Source organism: Ptychodera flava, chromosome 1 (assembly GCF_041260155.1).
Source record: "Ptychodera flava strain L36383 chromosome 1, AS_Pfla_20210202, whole genome shotgun sequence".
Lineage (NCBI taxonomy): Eukaryota > Metazoa > Hemichordata > Enteropneusta > Ptychoderidae > Ptychodera > Ptychodera flava.
In genome coordinates, this window is record NC_091928.1 from 45,903,046 (window position 1) to 45,925,474 (window position 22,429).

Sequence of the window (22,429 nt, forward strand, 5' to 3'; positions counted from 1 at the left end):
TCTGATATATGTATGCCTGATATGTTAAAGTCGGGCGTGCTGAAAAATATGTCTGATTATTAAAGTTACGCACCCGAAGGGCGCGCCGAAAAATGCAACTGGATGAAATTTGTGGCTGACACGATGCATTTTAGGCAATGATTAGCCTGTGTCGAAATTCGAAAACGCACTGACCCCCCCCCCCTATTGGGCATTTCAAAACATGGTGACCCCCCTACTACCAAAGTCAAAAACAGGGTGACCCCCCCATGAATCCACCGCCCCCCCCCGGGCCGAAGAAACTGACCAGTCCCTAACCACGGTGGAGGGACCGTGGTGTAACCCGTGGAGAGTAATGCCCTTCAAGTATACGAATTTTAACAATGTACGCTAGCTGTAATGATCGTAAACACAAAAGTTCGCCAGCCCAAGCGAAAATTAAGTACTCCATTCACATACCCTCGGAGTACTTTTCGCTAGGCTGGCGAACTTTGGTAGGAATTCAACATTGCCAATGGTGCTTAATAATGATGATAATGATGACAAGAACAACAAACAACAACAACAACAATTTTCATATTTTTCATATTTCTTTAATAATTTTCATATGTTCCATATTTCTTAATAATAATAATAACAATAACAATAATAATAATAATAATAATAACAACAATAATAATAATTTTCATATTTATTCATTATCATTCATGACTACTGAATTCCCTATGATGATATCTCTATATAACGGTCAACTCATCATTTGAAAGATATGCTGTTGATGAACTAAGAAAAAAGTAAAACGAGTCCACGCTGTGTAGCATACCTGTAACCGGCAAAATATTATAAATTTGACAGTCGAAAATCTGTCCTTTGGGCGCACTGAACTGAGACTTTGTGTGTAGCTCACGGGGGGGGGGGGGGTACTCCGATAGAAATGGTGTACGGGTAAGTGCTGCCCGGATGGGTCACTTTTTCACATAAAAATCCCTAAGCATGGGTCGAGAGACTTGCCAAATTCTGTGACAAAGTGTTTTTCCTTTGGTCGGTCTGCTATGATCAATTTTTATTCTAAAAACATTACTGGATCAATTTTTTTCTTCTTCTTCACCTGCCAACAATCCCCCCCAAAATCCTCTAGCCCTCCCAAAATCGAATGGTTCTCCCCTTATGATGCTTTCCTGTTCGGCCGCGTCATCGGGGAAAACCCTCACGGTAAATCCCGCATTCCATCGTCATGACTTAAGAAACAACATGGCTCTGTGTGATTTCACACAGTTAAAATTTATTCCCTGCATGTTTCCGCCGTTACCTTCCCGTCACCCATTGTCTTACAAGAAACGAATCTTAACTTTGGTTGCTCAGAAGAAAGATGTTTTTTTCTTTATTATAAGGACTTGGATATTATCAGAGTGATATTACCTGTACAAATATAAACGTTAAATCTTGTAAGTTTCACAGCCTATTTACGCCTCGGCGGTACAAATTCTTGGAGCTTAGCTGTGAAGCCTGTAGTGCATGTATATGTCCAGATCCTTTGAAAACACGATTTAAGCGACGTCTAGGTGTGATTATTATGAAGTTTTGAGATTAGCTTAACAAACACTGTCAAGTTCCGTGATTCGAGAGTGGCCAGATTACCGAGATATTGGAGTTGGGACGTCCAGTCTCATATCGCGAATGGTGGAAGGTGTCTCTCGCCTCTCCCTGGTCACGCTCTGCCTACATTTGTGTGTTGAATATATACTGTGACGAGGTAAGTGACGAATTACGTATTTGGCTTTCATTTTATACATATTTTAGATTACTGGGTCTTACATCATGAGAGGCAATAATGTGCATGCACATTTAGGTTAAAGGGACATTATCGCTATCTTTTGACCCTTTTTTCACCAATATTGTTGCAAACGAGCAGTTGCTCATGTTGTTCGACTTATTGATCTGATCATAGATGTCTAAAAATGGTCGACCATAGACAACTTCCATCCCACCTTGCCTACACTGTAGAAAAACCTCGCGTCAGGGGTTTTAGGTGGACTACCTAAACCCCAGATTTCACATACTTTGCTTCTTAATAACAATCTTTGCATCAATTATCAATATTATGTCAGCATCTGTATGCTTTCCAGGCGTACGGAACACAATGGCTTATCTAGTTTAATGATATAAAAAGTGTGCATCCATCATTTCACTCAGCTAATTGCCGTTTAGACATATCCGAACTGTTAGACTACACGTATCACATTACTGAATTTAAAATAAATATTGTTGCATTAATTATAAAATTATGTGTATCAGAGGGCAAGGTCTAATATGCATACTCTTTCTTTCCTTCGTTCTAGTAGACAATACATTGTGTCCATAGTCCATAGCAAGCATGTTTGTGCTAATGATAAGGGACAGGTCAGTTTCCTCGGCCGGGGGGGGGAGTTGATTCTTTGGGGGGGGGGGGTTCAACCTGTTTTTGACTTTGGTGATAGGGAGGTCACAATGTTTTCGAAATGCCCAATAGGGGGGTCAGTGTGTTTTTCAATTTCGACAAGGGCTCATACTTGCATAAAATACACTGTGCCAGCCACAAATTTCATCATTGAGTTGCATTTTTCCGCGCGCCCTTTGGGCGCATAACTTTAATAATAATAAGACATATTTTTCAGAGCCCTGTCCTAGTGCAAATGTATCTGAGATATCTGTATGTTTAAATATGCTGTTGATGAATCAAGAGAGATATCTGTATGTTTAAAATTTTTCGGCATGCCCTTCAGGCGTATTTCTTTAAAATATCAAACATATTTTTCAGCATACCCTTCAGATGCATAACTTTAATGTATCAGATATATCCGAGATATCTGGAAGTTAAATATTTTTCGGTGTGCCCTTCGGGTGCAGTGAATAAATATATCAGAGATATATGTCAGAAATATCTTGATGTCTGTAAATTGAAAGTCTGTTTTGCAAAGTGTACTAATCATTATGAAATCTGCAGTTCATATGAAAAGCATGACAAGTTCGTGATACTTTTCTGTTTCCTCTATGAGAATTCAGTATTCGAAAGCAACATGCGCTAATATTTCACGATCAAATTTTTCTTACAACAGTTCTGGACATCTGGTTGTGCATAAAGTTGGAATACATACAACTCATTCAAAATACTGTATTCAAACTTTAGAATTGACACTTTTAAGTTCCTATCTTACAACTGGCATGACAACAATTTCATTAAAACACAGAATAGCTGAATGTTTAAATATACCCCAATATATATATATATATATATATATATATATATATATATATATATATATATATATATATATATTATATATATATATATATATATATATATATATATATATATATATATATATCCTATGAACTGGCCCGTATCTCCACCTGTGTGACGTACACCAGCACAGATAAGAAATCCATATTACCCCTGTTGTACGTCATCAACCGGAACTTTTTTCCTGCATGATACCGTTCATACCTACACGTCGCGACGCGACGAACACAGACCGATTTGTCATGATCGATGCCGTGCTCTAATGACAATTTACAAAAAAGGTGACCCGACAAATCTGCACATGGAAACATAGACGGCATGTCAAACGAACTTTCGAGCCGCGAAAACTATAGCTATTACCGAGAATCAAATGGGGATACCGTTGATCGTTTTTTAATGGCTCAGTAACGTCGCGTCGCGGCTAGGCTCCAGTCGAGTCGTAAAGGCAAGGCTCAATAAGGAAGTCGCACCTGTAGTACCTGGCGATCCGTTTGGCGATAAACCTGAACACAGGTGCCTGGGTCGCCTGTGTACATGCATAGAGAGAGATTGGCATGTACACCGGCAACTCCGGACACCTGTGAACCTGAACCTCAACGTAGGTTCAACTGAATAAATGAGTACAGTATAATCTTTGGGAAAGCGACATAGGAGGCAAAAGCATAAAGTCATTCGACTAACAACGATAAATGTCCTTCATCACACAAAAAATTCCGTAATGTAGCTCGGAATCAAACCCTCAGCGTAAGGCTGTAGCGAAGACATAAGCTGTCGAGCTGTACTATAACTCTTCAGTGCAGCGCCGTGGAATCCGATGTATTTCGAGAGTTGACTCAGACAACACACACATCAGAACGGAGTTTCCGTCAAGTAATAAAATTAGGATGTATCTACGGGCGAGATATGTGTCACTGCAAACATCAAAGTCCGTCAGACGAAAACATTGACGACCGAGATCGGGATCCGATTTGACACCGGCGTTGTGGCCGCACACAAACAAACATGCGATGTGGCCTACTATTTGTGTCATCGAATTGAATCTTTCGCGCTCGCCAAAGTCGAAAACTTGTGTGATTTTTAGCTCCCATAGCCATATGTATATATGGCAATGGAAGCTATTCTTATAGGCTAGGGAAATGTCTGTATGTCTGTATGTCTGTATGTCTGTATGTCTGTCCGTCAACATCAAAAACTCCAAAACCGCTGTACATTTCATCTTGATATTTGGTGTGTACATGGATGATGGGCTGTAGATGAGATTTTGTTCAAATGAAGTTGTCATTGCCAAAAATATGCAAATTAAGTGAAAAAATGTAAAAACAGTGAAAATTGAAAAAACTCAATAACCACTGAGCAGATTACATGAAAAATTAGCATGTAAGTACTTTGGGCTGACATGAAATGATTGTGCACATCTTGGGTCAGTATCTTGGACTTGCTATTTTTCATGAATTTTTTTGTAATTTTCTCCCATTTTTGGTCAAAAAATATCCTGCTCTGAAACCACAAGTCCGATTGATTTGAAACTTGGTATGGAAGTGCATAGGAGTGACCTTTCCCAAATTTGGGCAAATCGTGGTGAAATTTGCATAGACTCCCATGTATAAGGCAGATCTCCATAGACTCTCATGTATAAGGCCACGAAAAATAAAAATTTAGTTTCTCATCGTATTCATATTGCAAAAAGGATGCAGTGACACAATTTTAGTCCCCACGGATGAAGTCCAGTGAGCTTATAGATTGGGTCATGTCCGTCTGTTCGTCCATCCGTGAGTCCATCCGTTCACGCAGATATCTCGGATATTTTGACAAAATGTCATGTGACCTTGATGACCTTTGATCTCAAATATACATATTTGTCCGTAACTCAGTAACCACAAGTGCTACAGCCTTCATGTATGGTATGATGGGACACCTTATGACGCCACATATTGTACCTAATTAATTATGCGCATATCTAATTTTGAGCGAGCCAATAGAGCTAGAGGTCTGATTTTTGGTATATAGGGATAACTTAGCAAAACAATTTTTTGACAAACTGTCATGTGACCTCGGTGACCTTTGACCTCAAATATACATATTTGTCCATAACTCAGTAAACACAAGTGCTACAGCCTTCATGTATGGTATGATGGGACACCTTATGACGCCACATATTGTACCTCATTAACTATGCGCATATCTAATTTTGAGCGAGCCAATAGAGCTAGAGGTCTGATTTTGGTATATAGGGATAACTTAGCAAAACAATTTTGTTGACAAAATGTCACGTGACCTCGGTGACCTTTGACCTCGAATGTACATATTTGTCCATAACTCAGTAACCACAAGTGCTACAGCCTTCATGTATGGTATGATGGGACAGCTTATGACGCCACATATTGTACCTAATTAATTATGCGCATATCTAATTTTGAGCGAGCCAATAGAGCTAGAGGTCTGATTTTTGGTATATAGGGATAACTTAGCAAAACAATTTTTTGACAAAATGTCACATGACCTCGGTGACCTTTGACCTCAAATATACATATTTGTCCGTAACTCAGTAACCACAAGTGCTACAGCCTTCATGTATGGTATGATGGGACACCTTATGACGCCACATATTGTACCTCATTAATTATGCGCATATCTAATTTTGAGCGAGCCAATAGAGCTAGAGGTCTGATTTTTGGTATATAGGGATAACTTAGCAAAACAATTTTGTTGACAAAATGTCACGTGACCTCGGTGACCTTTGACCTCAAATATACATATTTGTCCATAACTCAGTAACCACAAGTGCTACACCCTTCATGTTTGGTATGATTGGACACCTTATGACGCCACATACTGTACCTCAATAATTATGCGCATATCTCGTTGTGAGCGAGCCAATAGAGCTGGATGTCTGATTTTTGGTATATAGGGATAACTATAGGAGAGAAATTTTTTGACCAAATGTCATGTGACCTTGATGACCTTTTACCTAAAATATATGTTTATGTCAATAAATAAGTAACCACAAGTGCTATGTCCTTTGTATTTAGTAGGATGGGAGACCTTATGACAACACACGCTTTACCTCATTAATTATGTACACATCTAATTCTGGGCAAGCGAATAGAGCTAGAGATCTGATTTTTTGGCATATAGGGATTAATTAGCAATATAATTTTTTTTTTCAAAATGTCATGTGACCTCGATGACCTTTGACCTTGATTATGCATATATATGCATAACTCAGTAACCACAAGTTCTATACCCTCCAATTTTGATAGGATATTAGACCTTAAGATGTCACATCTTGTACCTCATTTATAATGCGCATATGTATTTCTTGGCTGGCCAATACTGCTAGAGGTCTGATCTTTTTTCCCGATTTAGAACCATAACTTAGACATGCCTCATGTGTTTCAAATTGGGAACTACAACATAGACCTATGTGCCCATAGATCTCAACATATACACTCCAGTGATACTTCTTAATGACCACATTTTCCTGCCCCATCAAGACTAATACTCCTATTACAAGTGGGGACTATGTCATTGTAAATGACTTGTTGAGTTAATGGTTGTATCACAGTATTCGATATATCTAATTCTGTATTTTTTCCATTTTATATTCTGAATAATTACATTAAACATATTTCACTGTCTCCAGTACATTTCAATACGCATTTACTGCGAACGTCAAAATGAACGGGAGATCAACTTTGATAAGCCCCTATCAATTTCCCTTGCAATCTTCCAATACCCCTTGGAAAACACCTAGGTACTTTGGTCAGTAAACATACACTTGGCCTGCTGTGCTGCCTGCTGTGCTATCTCCATCTCCCTATGCAAGCTTCTTCATGGATCAAACCATTTAGCGCCAGTTTACAGCTATGGCTGTTTGATATCAGTGTATTCAACGAAGCCCATGGCACACTTGTTATATGTTACAAAACAATGGGAAGCTGGAGTTCCCGAGACAGTATCGTTAGGAAAATGACATGTTTTCCCAGTACTTTCTTGATCCTTTGACCCTGCCCACCCCCGTCACCTAAATAGTATAGTTCATTACACAGTTACGTCCGCCATTGTTTATTTTCATTCACGGACCACGATGTTAGTTTTCATTCTGAACATGACGTTTCTTAGTTTGAAGCAATTATCCTTTCATCTGTGAAGAGTTTTACTGGTGACTATTACAATTTTCACTGCTATGTTGTTGTTTTCACAAGATGCAGACTGCTTTTCCGTGCAGTCAATCATAGACAGTTTCTCTACACTCTACAGTCCATGAGTCAATAAATGCCAGTTCACATGTGCACTATGCTGTTGATCGGCACATGACGTCCTCATGTCAAGTTTTGGGATTTTTTGATGCTGAAATTTCACCAAAATGCCATTTCTGTATCCAGAGATTGTGTAATCAGTTTGATTTAAAACAGCGATATAAAACACTGTGTCAGTTAATCTCGGAAATTTCGGCTGAGTTTTGCTGTCTTTTATCTATGGTTGTCGATCAGTATGTGCACTGCATTAGGGCCTGTATAGAGAGACCCTGATGTAATCAAGGTATGCCAGTTCATAAAATCGTGAGAATATTTTTTTCTCTGTCGACGTCGATTTGCCTTACAATGGATTTTTAGGCAAGAAAGAGCATCATAGAAAAATGGTTGACAGGCGTTTCCCAAACCAGTATCGCCACAGAAATGCATTGCATGCTCAGGGCAGCACTGTGAACGATGTCATAATGAAATACCGGAGAACTGGGCATTTCCACGAGTAGAAGTTCACCGGCCGGCCGAGAGTCAAATCAGGGCCTCACTCAGTACAACAACATTGTCTTTCACTAGATATACTACATACTGGCTGTATCTCAGTTGTTCCGTGTGAATGTTTCTAATTTTACCGTGGAACTCAACTTGTACTTGAAACATTGCCATTGCCTATGATATGCTCTTACACTGACATTTGTTTACTTTGCAAGCTAATGGAATTTACTATTCAAGTTTGGGTAACCGCAAAGTATGTCATGTGACATGAATGCATACGGGAAATACTTCACGATAACAGGATCAACGCATGTAACAATGCAAAACCAGTTCTGTGAAAAATCGAGTTTGAAATTATTATTACAATTAAAGGTCTTAAAATTGCATGCTTTATTTCATTTCTTGTCAACCACTTTGGGCTTCAAAATGGTTTCTTCCGGAAAGGGAGCCAGAAATAGAAGGGAGATCGAATAGCGGTAACACAGCAGGCGCCTTGTATGTTTATTGCCTGTTTATGGGCAACACTAACTAAAGTACCTCGGTGTTTTCCAAAGGATATTGGAAGATTGCGAGGGAAATTGATAGGGGCTTATCAAAGTTGATCTCCGGTTCATTTTGACGTTCGCTGTAAGTATTTTCACTTCATGCACTTTATCCTTTCACACATGTTCAAATATCTGACCAGAGAACAAACACTAAATAGTCCAGGATGGGAGCTACAGTGTCATTGACGCTATTTTTTCAAAAGCCACAGCATCTTTTAGAATGAGAAATACTGTTTCGATCGTGTCGTTGCATTTTACTTCATCAATCTATTCGTAACTATTCTAAATACTATGGCTATCCGTCGCTAGCGTGGTGAAAGCCATGTCCGCCGATAGACGACTTGCCTGGCATCGACAGCGCGAGACAATGATTGACACGTTCACGTGACCGAATCCGTATGTCTAATTGGTAGGAATACCGTTCCATGTATCAAAATTTGAACTTAATGGGATTTATGAATGAAAGTATCTGCTGGGTGACGGGCCGCTTTACCCGTTAAATGAAAGTGATCCGCGTAAATAAAAGACAAATCGCGACGAATTCATGCAATTTGTTACAATAATTTTGATTCCTCTACGTCAAAAGAAAAATAAGAAGACTGTTCATGTGATAAATATATAATCCCATGGTATTTTTCTCTGTTTGACGTCATCATACACTCGTGTTTTTCGCGGAGCCATACAACTTCGAGCCGAAGTTGTACGGCTCAGCGAAAAACACTCGTATACGATGACGTCAAACAGAGAAAAATACCATGGGATATATATATATATATATATATATATATATATATATATATATATATATATATATATATATATATATATATATATATATATATATATATATATGGAGTTACTCCGTGGTGACATTGTTCAGGATGTTGACCATAACAATTTCATTAAAGTCATTTAAAGTCATACATAAACTCGTGGCAAGACTTTCAAATTACACTGGCAACTGCAATGTATGTATTGAAACACGCAGGGAGCATTTTCAGTTCATATCTGGTCTCCTTTTGAAGACTTTTTCTAACAAATGGTATTGTGTGAAGAGAGAAAAGCAATGAGCAAAACATGTGATTGTACCATTGTTGGACCCAATCTCAAAAACCTTTGCTAGAATCATTATGGAACATCTCACTTAGAGACTTATACTAGTGTATATGGTTCACTTTGACTTCAGTTGATCACATGACCTTGGTGGCTGATATGAAGATTTTCTTATACATATAAATTACCAATCTAAAAAAAGACATAAGTAAATTTCCACAAAATAGATGCTACATGTATAGTTCACTAAATCCTTGTGAGTCAATGTAATTTCATGTTCGGTATCATCAGGTTAAAAAAGGTATATGTCGAGAAAGCGCACAACCAGTTTAACTGATTGTGCACTGTAGCTTAACACAGTCGCTTGTGCCAGCCAAGCACTGAAATCACTGATCAAGATGTGCCAGACATATTCTTGGTTACAATAATTTAGACAAGTGCAAAATCTGAGCCCTATAAAAACTCAAAAATCTCGACATTGTCCTTGAAGCTCCAAGTACTGATTTACTTGTTGTATTACAGAGGCAGTGGACTGTACAAGAAAACTAGCACAATGGAGAAATTCTGGTGTCTTGCACCTCCAGTGGTGTTTGTTCTGTTCCGCTTCTCTGGTCATGGTTCAGTGTGAAGACTTTACAGTTTGTGACATTGAAGACACCTCTGTCAACTGTAGCGAACGGCAGCTTAGAGAGATAAGTCTACCAATGACGGCATCCATGCAAGTCACCCACCTGGATTTTAGTCACAACTTGCAGATGCTGTTAACTGATGACTCATTATCCAATCTTGCAGACTTACTTCATCTTGACTTATCACATAATAGGATCACTTTCATCGAAGATTCTGTCTTTCTTCACATGAAGAAGTTGAAACTACTTGATTTGAGTTTCAATAGTATCACGGTGCTACAAAAGCAGGTTTTATGGGATTATGGTCATTAAAGGATCTTTGGCTGAGTAACAATATGATATCAAATGTAGAATCTGGTGCCTTCTCTGGACTGCAGTCTCTTGAAAACCTCAACCTGGATTACAATCATCTTACAGATATTAAAATTGGGGTGTTGAGTTCTATAAAATCATTAAGCTCACTAAGTCTATCTAATAACAAACTTTTATATCCAACCATACCATGTTCATCCAGAAAGTACAGAAGCTTAGATTTTAGCCAAAATTTCATGCAAGATTTTCTATTTTTTCCATCTTCTCATGTGGAGTTGTTACAGTAAGGACTTTAAATTTGTCCAGAAACTATTTCTCATCAATAGAGGAAGATACTTTTGAATTCATAAGTGTGACAGAGGTCTTAGATTTGAGTTTCTCACAGATACATGCAGTAGCTCCAAAATCGTTTAGTAGATTTAACTTGTTAAAACAACTTGATATCAGTAATAATTTCATTAAAATTTGGATTCACACATATTTGAAAATATGTCCTCACTAGCTTCAGTTAACTTGTCATCACATAAAGTAACTTTATTTTCCGGGAATCTCTCTCAACCACATCATGGAGATGATAGTTCTCCTCAAAACTTCCTATGCAGTGCTCAAATAGTATATTTAATTATATTAGCTCCTGTTATAAGTATTTCACTTATAATTCTTATAAATAGTTTTTATATACCCCTAGCCTTATATATACAATGAGACTATTAAAGTTGCATCTAAAATTGCGTCAAAAATTGCAGTCTCTGGAATTAAAGGAGTACAGGTTGATGCCTTTGTGAGCTATACTGAACAAGATTCTAAATTAGCCATCAAAGTAGATTCAGAAATTAACAAACTCGGATTTAGAAAATGTAGTCGACGAGATTTTATCCCTGGAAGACACATAATTGACAATATAGTTTATTGCATGGAACGAAGTTCATGTGTTGTTTTTGTTGTATCACAAGAGTTTTTACAGAGCTATTGGTGTCTCTGTGAGTTAGGCATGGAACTGGCCAGGGATATGATCACCAAAATACTTCTAGACTCATCTTTATACTCACTGAACCTATCAATGGTATTCTCCCAAGAGCACCTAAAAGCCTTAAATATGCATTATCATTTCATACTGTTCTGAAATGGCCTTCAGATGAGAAAGAAAGGAAACTCTTCAGGACAAACCTAAGACATGCTGTTGTATCAGTAAATGGATCTAATGAAGGTCTATTGAAGGAAACGGAGTTTGACAAACAAATCGTTAAGGTAAGACTTCAGAGTAATTGTGAGCCTATAAGTAGCTTCTATATATCAACTATTTACATTATGCAATAACGCCCTTACCAAATCTGTTGACCGGAAAGTGCCCGGTATGTGCCCGGTTTGTGCCTGGTATGTGCCCGGTTTGTGCCTGGTGCCCTTTTCACTGCCTGGAAAGTGCCCGTTTTAGTGTTTACTTTGATTTTTTAGCAAACACAAGTGACCGTAAAACTGAACGTTTTTGACCGGAATGCGACCGGCATTAGGACTTAGTTTTTTTTTACCCAACTTTTATGACTGGAAAGCGACCGGCATTATGACTTTAGCTATTTTTAACCGACATTTATGCCCGGTTTATGCCTGGATTGCAAATGAAATAGAATTTCTTTATTTTTTATGACCGGTTTGCGCCTGGTTTGTAAATGAAATTGAATTTGACCATTGGGAATGCCCGATTTATGCCCGGATTGCAAATGAAACAGAATTTACTCTTTAAGTGACCGGTTTGTGCCTGGTTTGTGAATGAAATTGACTTTGACCATTTGGAATGCCCGATTTATGCCTGGATTGCAAATGAAACAGAATTTTACTCTTTAAGTGACCGGTTTGTGCCTGGTTTGTGAATGAAATTGAATTTGACCATTTGGGAATGCCCGATTTATGCCCGGATTGCAAATGAAACAGAATTTTACTCTTTAAGTGACCGGTTTGTGCCTGGTTTGTGAATGAAATTGATTTTGACCGTTTGGGAATGCCCGGTTTATGCCTGGATTGCAAATGAAACAGAATTTGAGTATTTTTTATGACCAGTTTGCGCCTGGTTTGTGAATGAAATAGAATTTGATCATTTCGGAATGCCTGGGAATGGCTGGTGCAAATGAAATGGAATTTGACTCTTAATAGGTGACTGCTTTGCACCTGGTTTTCAAATAAAATAAAATTTGAATATTTTCCCTTACTGAAGATTATTTCTATAGCAAGTTTGCAGCAAATACGCAGCAAGCATAGCTTGCAGGAAGGAGTTGCAGAAGTTTACAGCTAGCTATGACCCTCCCGCAAACCCTTAGATCAATTTGCAGCCAATTTGCAGTAAACGGCTAAGTTGCTGCAAATTTGCTGCAAACAAGATTATTGCTGCAAATATGCAGCAACACATGCTGGACATATTGCCAACTATTGCATTCCAAGGGAGTACAGTGAACCATTGCAGTTTGTGACAGTTCATACTCAAGAAAACAAAACTGACGTTTCATTTATATTTTATATTTATGTATTTTTATAACAGACAATGCACATATAAATTATAATAACTGGTAGATAATGTACAGCTTTTAAAGCACAGTTAAGCTGGTGAAAGCAACAATCTGGTCGGGTAAATTATGGTTGGATCGACAACTGAACTTTTAGGAAAACAAATTTTTAAATCAGGGACTTGTCTGTCTTGCAAGTTAAACCCTGTATTTTCTGTGAATGATACCAAAATGCAAGCAGTTTTGAACGAAAGTGCGTCTGATCATGCTGATGATCTGTGTAAGGACGCGTAGACTTTTGTTACTGCAAATCTGTACCATAAAAGTAACGAGAGATGAGAACTTTTCAATGTAGAAACATGCCCCAAGTAAATGTCAATGTTGGTATTAGCATACCTCCATGGTATAAGCAAGGACCCGCTACTACCTTAGCACTGCGTACAGGTCTGTGTGTTCCGGCGTTACACGGCCTGTAACGCCGGGAACACACAGACCTGTACGCAGGGCTACTACTACCTCAGAGCAGGGCCGTGCTTCAAGCAGAATACGGTACGTGCGTCCCGACGTGCGTACAGTGCCCTATGTACAGTCTGTGTCCCGTCATCGTGAACAAAATCTCGCCTTCTGATGACATTGATGTGAAGGCTTTTGTCCATGTTTTCAGCGATAGAGTTAGATTGCCGAGCACAAATTTGAGGTTTAGGATTACACTCCATCCCGAGCCGCTGTACGAAAATCCAATATGCTACCTCGCTAACTTTCAACGCGTCCTAAGCCAGCTATGAGCAGCGAGCGTGAGCACTGCAGCCCCAGCCGACATGTTTACACACGAGGTCACGCACGCATGGAGGTCACGGTTCATCAAGATCAGTTCGCGCATTGATATTGATTCTTTGTGCTGAAAGAAATTTTACTCTCTTTTGAGTCTTTCTATGGTAAAAGTATCCATTTTCATTAAACTTATAAATTAAATTCTATATCAAGTATGAAACATAACGGATTGGTGCAGATGTAGAGTCAACTCCAGCGTTTCAAAACGGGACTACATTATCAATCGCGTAATAATTTATAGATCGCACTTCCGTGAACGTCATGAGGCTTGATCGGCGCGAAGTTAGATTTTAGTACCGTCGGCTGTGTACTTGTGATCAGGGAGTTATCTAGTATTAGTATTAGTATTACCTTTATTTCAGGCCATCGGCCCATACCAAGAAAAACATTAAAATGTAGGCATTACAGCGAAAAATAAATTTTATAAAAGAATAAAAAAACTACTGAAAATACTAATGCAATACATTCCTACAATGCTGCCAGAAAGTTGAATTAAAGTAAAAATCAGAATTAACACAACTGTATATTACAGAATTCTTGCTTTCTGTTAATCTTTTGCAAAAGTTCAATAGTAACTTTCGTTGCAATGAAGCAAAATTCAAAATATTTCTTGATACAAAATTGTGACTGATACTCGCATCACGTTTAAGATCAAAAATTATTCGCAATGCATTATGATAAGCCACTTTTAGAGTTGACATCTGTCTAGCACTGTAGTTACACCAAACATTAAGACAATACATACTATATAAAAAGCTTCTAAAAAGGGTACATTTCACAATCTGTGAACAGCAGCTAAAATTGCGCGCAATCCAATTAGCTCTAGCATAAACACATCGAAGTTGCCTGTGCATATCAGCGTTGTCTTCCCCCGACGAAGAAACAATATATCCGAGATACTTTTTAGTGTTAACAAATTTAAGAGATTTTCCATATAAAAATACGATAGGAATTCTGTTAGATTTCCAAGACCTCGGGAAAATAGCCATACATTCTGTTTTAGTGGGATGAAAAACAATATCATGCTTGTCCCCATAGTGTTCACACATGTTAATTAATTTTTGTAATGCTTTTGCCGAGGGGCAAATCAAAACTAAGTCATCTGCATAAAATAGGTGATTAACAACTGTGTTTACCAAACAGCATCCAACACAGGCTGATTGTAGCTTTGTACTTAGATCGTCTACATACACAGCAAAGAGCATAGGTGAGAGATTGCTGCCTTGCCGTACGCCATTAATAACACTGAATGCGTTTGACAAAGCAGACGCCCATCGTACAAAAAATAACTGATTTGAATACCAATACTGTAAAATACGGACTGTAAACAATGGTATACGCCTATTTATCAATTTTCTAAACAAAGTCCAGTGATTTACCCTGTCAAATGCCTTAGTAGCATCCATGAAGCACAAAAATATGGGTGTATTATGTCTCTTATAAAAATCTACAATTTCTTTAAGTGTGAAAATGCACATATCTGTGGAATGACTTCTTTTAAAGCCAAACTGAAGATCACTAGTAACAAGTAAAGTTTCAATTCGTGATAAGATACACAATTCAAAAAGTTTAGAAATCGCTGTCACCAAAGCCACAGGCCTGTAATTATCGACCGAAGTAAGATCTTAGATTTGTCTTTAACAATTGGACAAATAACTGCATGCATAAACATATCTGGTAAATAACCATGGACGAAAAAGCCAGTAAAACAAAGGCTCAAAATGACACACAGGACTTGATCAGCATAGATCAAATGCTCTGCAGCAATACCATCGTTACCACAGGCTTTACCTTTTTCAAGTTTGTTTATACATTCTTTAATCTCACTGACAGTAACCACCATTTGATTATGAAAATCTATTCTGTCTATCGAAGACATAACAGATGATTTATCACGAATAGTTTTGACAGAACTAAGCAAACTTTCATAATGTTTTTTCCACATATCAACAATATTATCATGACCAGTACAACCGCTCACACTGGTTGGAATAGCGGCATGGCCACCCTTTGCATTATGAACAGAATTCCAAAACTTGCGTGTACCCCCTCGTGTTAAATTATGGGCCAAGGACTCCGCCCTAGCTTTGTTTTCGTTTCTTTTACAAGATCGCAAGACAGACTTAAATTTAGCACGAGTTTTACTCATAAGATGAAAGAGTGGGCCTGATTTTGGCTTACCATTTACCACCCAAATTTTGAACGCATCCCGCGCAGAGTTGTGAAAATTACGCACATGTTCATTCCATCCAGGGACAGAATTAAAACCGGACTTGCCGGATGATGAAGTTGGAATACAACTATTGGCAGCTAATTTCAAACATGAAACAACATTCGAGTAAAATGACTGTAATCCACGTATGTGATCAACATTCTTACAGTTGGGGTCACGGCACACAAAAGCTTCACTTGGCACTTCAAGATTACGAAGCAAAAACCCAGTTTCGTTTCCATAAATGAATAAATTTTGAGGGGTCGCTTTACTCCAATTAAAACTGCTATTATAACTGCGCATACCATGCTTGCAAGGATCAGAACGAATTAATCCACCAGTTTGTATGTTTACACAGAGAGGAAAATGATCAGACGACACAAAATCATGAAGGATACGAATATCAGTGATGGAGTTATGAACTGCATGAGTACTCACAAAATGATCTAACCAACACGTAGTACCATGTGCTTCACTTATAAAGGTGAAATTATCAGCAGAATTATCTAGCTTCTCAACATCAGATATATGCAGATTGTTTTCACGACAAAAAATGTCAAGCTCATTACCAAATAAAGTACCCAAATTGGCATTGAAATCACCAATAATAGCAACATTAGAAGTTTCTACATCAGTAACAATGTTTCTGATTTTCGCTAAATATGACATATAACTATCGTAATTATCATGTGAACAAGTTGGCAAATAAACGCAAATAAAGAATAATTTCGCTGAGGATGTAATGATTTCAACACCCAATAACCTAGTGTCATCTAAATACTTTACATTTACATTATGTCCCAATGACTTACGCCACAAAATTGCAACCCCACCAAATGGGCGTCCGACGCGAAAACCAGAAGTGTCGTCAATGGCAGACACAGCGCAAGCGTTGAATTCCTTGTGAATGTTAGGCAGCAACGAAAGTTCAGCTTTTGTCAACCAATGTTCTTGAAGAAAAACAATATCATGGATGTCACAGAGAGATTTGATAGCATCAATGGACGATTTTATACCACGACAGTTATAGGATGCAAGCCGTAGGGTCATGGAAATAGTTAATAAAATTTACGTACAAGAATACCGTCTGGCCACAGAGCAGGATCACGAACTGCGTCAGCGAAATCCCGTGTCGTTTCAATCACGAAAGATTTATACGTATCGTATTTTGTAGTGAGCTGTTCGCATTTTACTTCAGTCTTGCAGTGACTTTCAATGTAATGTTTAACATCTTCGGGAGTTGTTGTCGGAGAAAATCTTGTGATAAACAGTTTAAATGGAGGATTAGGACGTACTACCTTTAGCGAGCATCCTTCCACCGGTTTTGCTGTCCCAATTACATGTTGGGGGCGACGTTTGGGCCGGCGCGTCACCAATAGTGGACAATTTCGTGATCTTTCTATGGAATCGCCAGTCAAATGATGTCATATTGTTGCAAAAAGTGTATACAGTACCAGGGACAGACAAAGTTCTAAATTTGTGAACGTGAACAGCAGTAAAGATGCCGACTATATTTTCTATGTACACACGGCCCGGAGAGACCTGCAATTACCGGGAATCGTCTGCGAGCCGTTCACAAATGTAAGTCAATGTACCGTCCGTCTGTACGTCGCTATTATCCTTGTATTGCTATGTTTACCTACAGATAAATTTTCGTTGAGTATTGATTCATGCTGAATTCACTTTCGTTTCACAACTGATACTTACAGTGATAGCTGTGGAAATGCAGCTATCTGTTGGTGGGTAGCATGTGTCGCTATGCGGGTAATCAAAACGTCAACCCGGCGGGGGGGGGGGGGGGGGTGTTGACCTTTGATGACCCGCATAGCGACGCACGCTAGCCCATCCCACCAACAGTATAAAGCTTCGTTTCCACAGCTATTACAGTATAGTGCTGAGATTTTTGCAGATTGTCACCATCGTGTATGCAATAAACAACATACGCGAGCTGTCAGCTGTTGGACATTTTGATCATTATTAATTTAATAACAATCATAAATATTTATGCATTTTTCTACTTCAATTTTTCAACATTTTTTGTCTCATTTTCAAATAACAATTGATTTATTTCATCAAATTGCGATGTTTACAATGTTTGGTCAAACGGTAAAGACTTACACTCTTCCCTGAACGATTTGTATTTTTCAGAATGCATTGCCGGTGCTGGGACAAGAAATTCAGAGAACAGAAAGCCAAATTGCAGCCTTTGACAGTAATGTAAATGTTACATGAAACTTCTTGGGTCAAAAGAAAATCTCTTGAAGACACTTATGTGGCATGAAATGAACGTGGCATATAAAATAAATCATATCACAATTTAAATTTAAACTTTTTTTCTCTGTTGTCTTTTTATATGAAACAATAACTTAATTTGCGCTGACCATTGTTTCTTGTGAAGCTGGTATTTCAGAGCTTAGTTGGATAAAACACATCTTGTGCTGTCCACAATCGGCCTTAAGATTTGTCAGGTTTTCATTCTTAACTGTGTCACTGACATTAGCCATGTCTACACACGTGATTTTACAACATCTGTGTACATATCTGTCACTGATCTGAACTTATTATATTGTTGCAGAAGATAAAAATGATGAAACTTGTACAATACAAGAAATTTTGCTGTCGCTTAATTTTGTTGCTTCTTTTATTTTCAGTATCTCTCATCTATTTAATAATGTATTTAGTTTTCTTTCTGTTGCTGAAATTAGTAAAAGTTTATTCCGGAGCTGACTACTATGGAATCATGCCAACTTAATCTTATGAAGGAATTTTGCGTGTGTAGTTTCAGCAAAGTTGCAGTAACATGCAAAATAATTTGCCGGGCGCTTTCCAGTCATAGGAAAAAAACGGGCATAAAACGGGCACCAGTTTTCTATTCCATTACCAGGCACTTTCCGGTCACCAACAAAAAAAACGGGCATAAGCCGTGCGCCCGTTTTATGACCGTTTTTGGCCATAACCAGGCACTTTCCGGTCATAAAAACGGGCATAAAACGGGCACCATTTTTGTTTCCAATACCAGGCACTTTCCGGTCACCAAAGCAAAACCGGGCATAAGCCGTGCGCCCGTTTTCTGACCGTTTTTGGCCATAACCAGGCACTTTCCGGTCAAAAAAACGGGCATAAACAGCGTTTCACCAGGCCGCGATTCCGCGACATTCTCGCGTATTTTTCTGTTTTGTCGCGGATTTCTTGGGCGTGCGCGCCATAGTGGCGCGCCTTTGAAATTATAAACTTTCGTGGTGCTAGCCGTACGGCCGGCCGGCCGTATCAAGCAGCCAGTACTTTTCACCATGGACGTAAATGATTGACACGAGTAATTACACTTCCTGGTTGAAACCGAGGCAATCTGGAGGCAATACCCGTCAGAGGGCGTACTTAAGCCACAGTCACTTGTGATTCGACACATGATGGCCGATGTGTGGATGCATTACGTATACAACACAGCAGCCGTCGTGTATTGAACCACACGAGACTGTGGTAGTCTGACGCACTGGACGTGTTCGCCTTGCATGCATACCGGTACATGTCCACGGAATTCGCGGAAGCTGGAGGCGTCATGGGCACGATAAATATTTTCATAGGCTACGACAACAATAATCCGAACTACGAAAACACAAGAATGTAAAGCTTGTATATCCCTAAGGAATTACATGAACATTTTTCGAAAACAACGAACTCGAAGCTGGTAGCATTATATACTGTGACTTCCGCATGGCAACCAGGGTCTGGACGTGAACGACGTTATAGTGTTCATGCCATTGAAATTCAGTGAATTTTTGTTCTCGAAAAATAACGCAACTTTGTCTAAGATAATTTTTAGGTCTTTGCTATGTTTGGAATCATGTATAAACTTCGCGGGAGATACGTGTTCTGTGATGTTATCAGGCATTTGCTCTGTTCCTCGCCCACGCGACCTAGTACCCACGACTGGAAATGATCGACAACTGGCCCACTGCCGATTGATAATATTATTCCAAAAGTAGTTCCGAGGTTTAAATGTGGAATAGTTGGAGGAAAGTTCTCTTATTATGCAAAAAAATATCGATTCTTGGCTTGCGCATGTGATAAGTATATTATTCCAGGCGAACTTATACGTGAGAACATGGAGACGTCTTTTTCCATGCTTCGATCAATTGACAAAATTTGTAGCCTGGCTGGCGACCAAAATTTCACGTCAAAAGTTGATGATTGTTTACAAACATCATAGGGATATGTTTCTTGATCTAAATAAATGCTGACTTGGCCTGTTCCTTCTGCTGGTTGTGAAAGGGGGTTTAGTGTGCGAAAAAAAAAGTAACTAATGACAGGAATCAACTGGGAGCTGAACGGCTGGACACTCTAGCAACTACTGTTATTGTAGAGGGCCCCGAAATGGACTTTCACACTGGAAAGAACGAAAGTCCCATAGACTTTTCATTAAAAGGCACTGATATTCAATATCAGTTGATATGTTTACCGAATGTTTACAAAAAAGTTGTTAAGTTGAATGAGTTGTTGAGTCCTTTATTTTGTCCATGCATAGAATAAGGTTCGTATTTGCAGTTTGACATTTTTAACATATTTATATATTGTCTCACAAAAATCATCCGTTGTCCCGCTTTTTTTTGGTCAGCGGGACAAAATGTCCCACAAAATTTTTTTCTGGTGAGAACACTGCATAAAACAGGCACCATTTTTGTTTTTCAATACCAGGCACTTTCCGGTCACCAACGCAAAAACCGGACATAAGCCGTGCGCCCGTTTTCTGACCGTTTTTGGCCATAACCGGGCACTTTCCGGTCATATAAAAAAAACGGGCATAAAACGGGCGCCATTTTTGTTTTCCAATACCAGGCACTTTCCGGTCACCAACACCAAACCGGGCATAAGCCGTGCGCCCGTTTTCTGACCGTTTTTGGCCATAACCGGCACTTTCTGGTCACAGAAACAAATGGATGACCGTTTTATGACCGTTTTTTTTGCCACAACCGGTCATCTTCCAGTCACCATTATAAACTTTATTTTTTTACACGGGCACTGAACGGGCGCCCGGTTTAGACCGTTTTTGGCCATAACCGGCCGCAAACCGGGCAATAATACCAGGCAAAAACCGGGCACTTTCCGGGCAGATACCGGCCACTTCCGGTCAGCAGATTTGGTAAGGGCCCGGGTATCTAAAAGGCCAATTTAAGACCATAAACTCAGGACTCAGAGTTTACAGTTTGCAATTATTTTGTAATCTTGGACCAGTCACAGATTGGTTTTTAGCTGCCATTTAGCCATATGTATGGAAGTTATTCATGTACATGTAGGCTAGAAAAAATACCTGTCGTCTGTATGTCTGTCAATAATCAAACACTTCCATTTTAGCATTTGGTGTGCAGATGAAGTGACTTTGTTCAAATGAACATTGTCACAAATATGCGAGAAGGTGAAAAAGATGAAAATGGTAAAAGGTTGGAACTCGGAGTGTATTAGTCAAATTCCTCTGATTTTAATTAATAGTTATATAAGGCAGGGTTGTGTAAATTCCAAAAAATTGATAGAAATATCTTCAATTTTGTATTTTTTGTGAATTTTCTCTTCCTTATTAAATTTTTAGGGAATTTTGCAATGTGATATAATGCTATGTTATTATTATTCATGAGGCCAGGTATATCTGTCTTGGCACTACATGTACTGGTCAGTCTCATGCTAGTCTTAAGGTAGAACGCACCTCGGGGACAGACATTCAGACTCTCAAACTTGTACAATTCTCTTCTGATATACCACATGTGGGGGTTCATTTTAAAGCTCTTGTGAAAGGAGACTTTTCACCGGCTTGGTTTTTCGAAATTTGAAAATTTTATTTTTCTCCATGCATAGAGTTTACTCAGGGATGGCGTCCATTTTGAATTCTAATATCGGTAAATCTTGGGTAATTTGTTTCTCTAGTACCAAAATTTGCATGGTGACCCCCTGTTTTTATTCTTGATTTTGAAAGAGAATGATTGAAAGATTCCTTGAGGAAAGTTAGAGCAAAAGTTTATGTCTTTCACTTTCGAGGTGCATACTACCTTAAGCTAGACTTCAGCTAGTCATAATGCAGCTTCTACCGGTATACTGTAGTGTTGTGTATTGTGGAATACAGTAGCATTTTAGATTTACAGTACCGGTACTCTCTGCCTCCAGTCTTCCTTACACCCCTTCAACATAAGTATACCAGCCTTGCCGGCCCCAATTAACACACTGCCATGAGATTGACAATACCATCATAATCTTTGTCATGTCACACTAAAAAACAGCTATACCCCAAATAGCTGTAACTTTTGACATTATTTTCAGGAGTTTATTTTTAAAGTACGATGGGTCATGTAGACAAAAATACTGTTGGGT

At 38.7% G+C, this 22,429-nt stretch overlaps 1 protein-coding gene across 1 annotated transcript in view; it reads left to right on the forward strand.

Moving 5' to 3' along the window:
• The first annotated feature begins 1,464 nt into the window (after positions 1 to 1,464).
• Positions 1,465 to 22,429, forward strand: part of LOC139139073 (netrin receptor UNC5B-like) — a 40,457-nt gene continuing 19,492 nt past the window's right edge. Inside the window, exons 1-2 of the mRNA XM_070707810.1 lie at positions 1,465 to 1,732; positions 10,122 to 11,788. The gene's annotated coding sequence lies outside the window, so the exon portion shown is untranslated. The remainder of the gene's footprint in view (positions 1,733 to 10,121; positions 11,789 to 22,429) is intronic.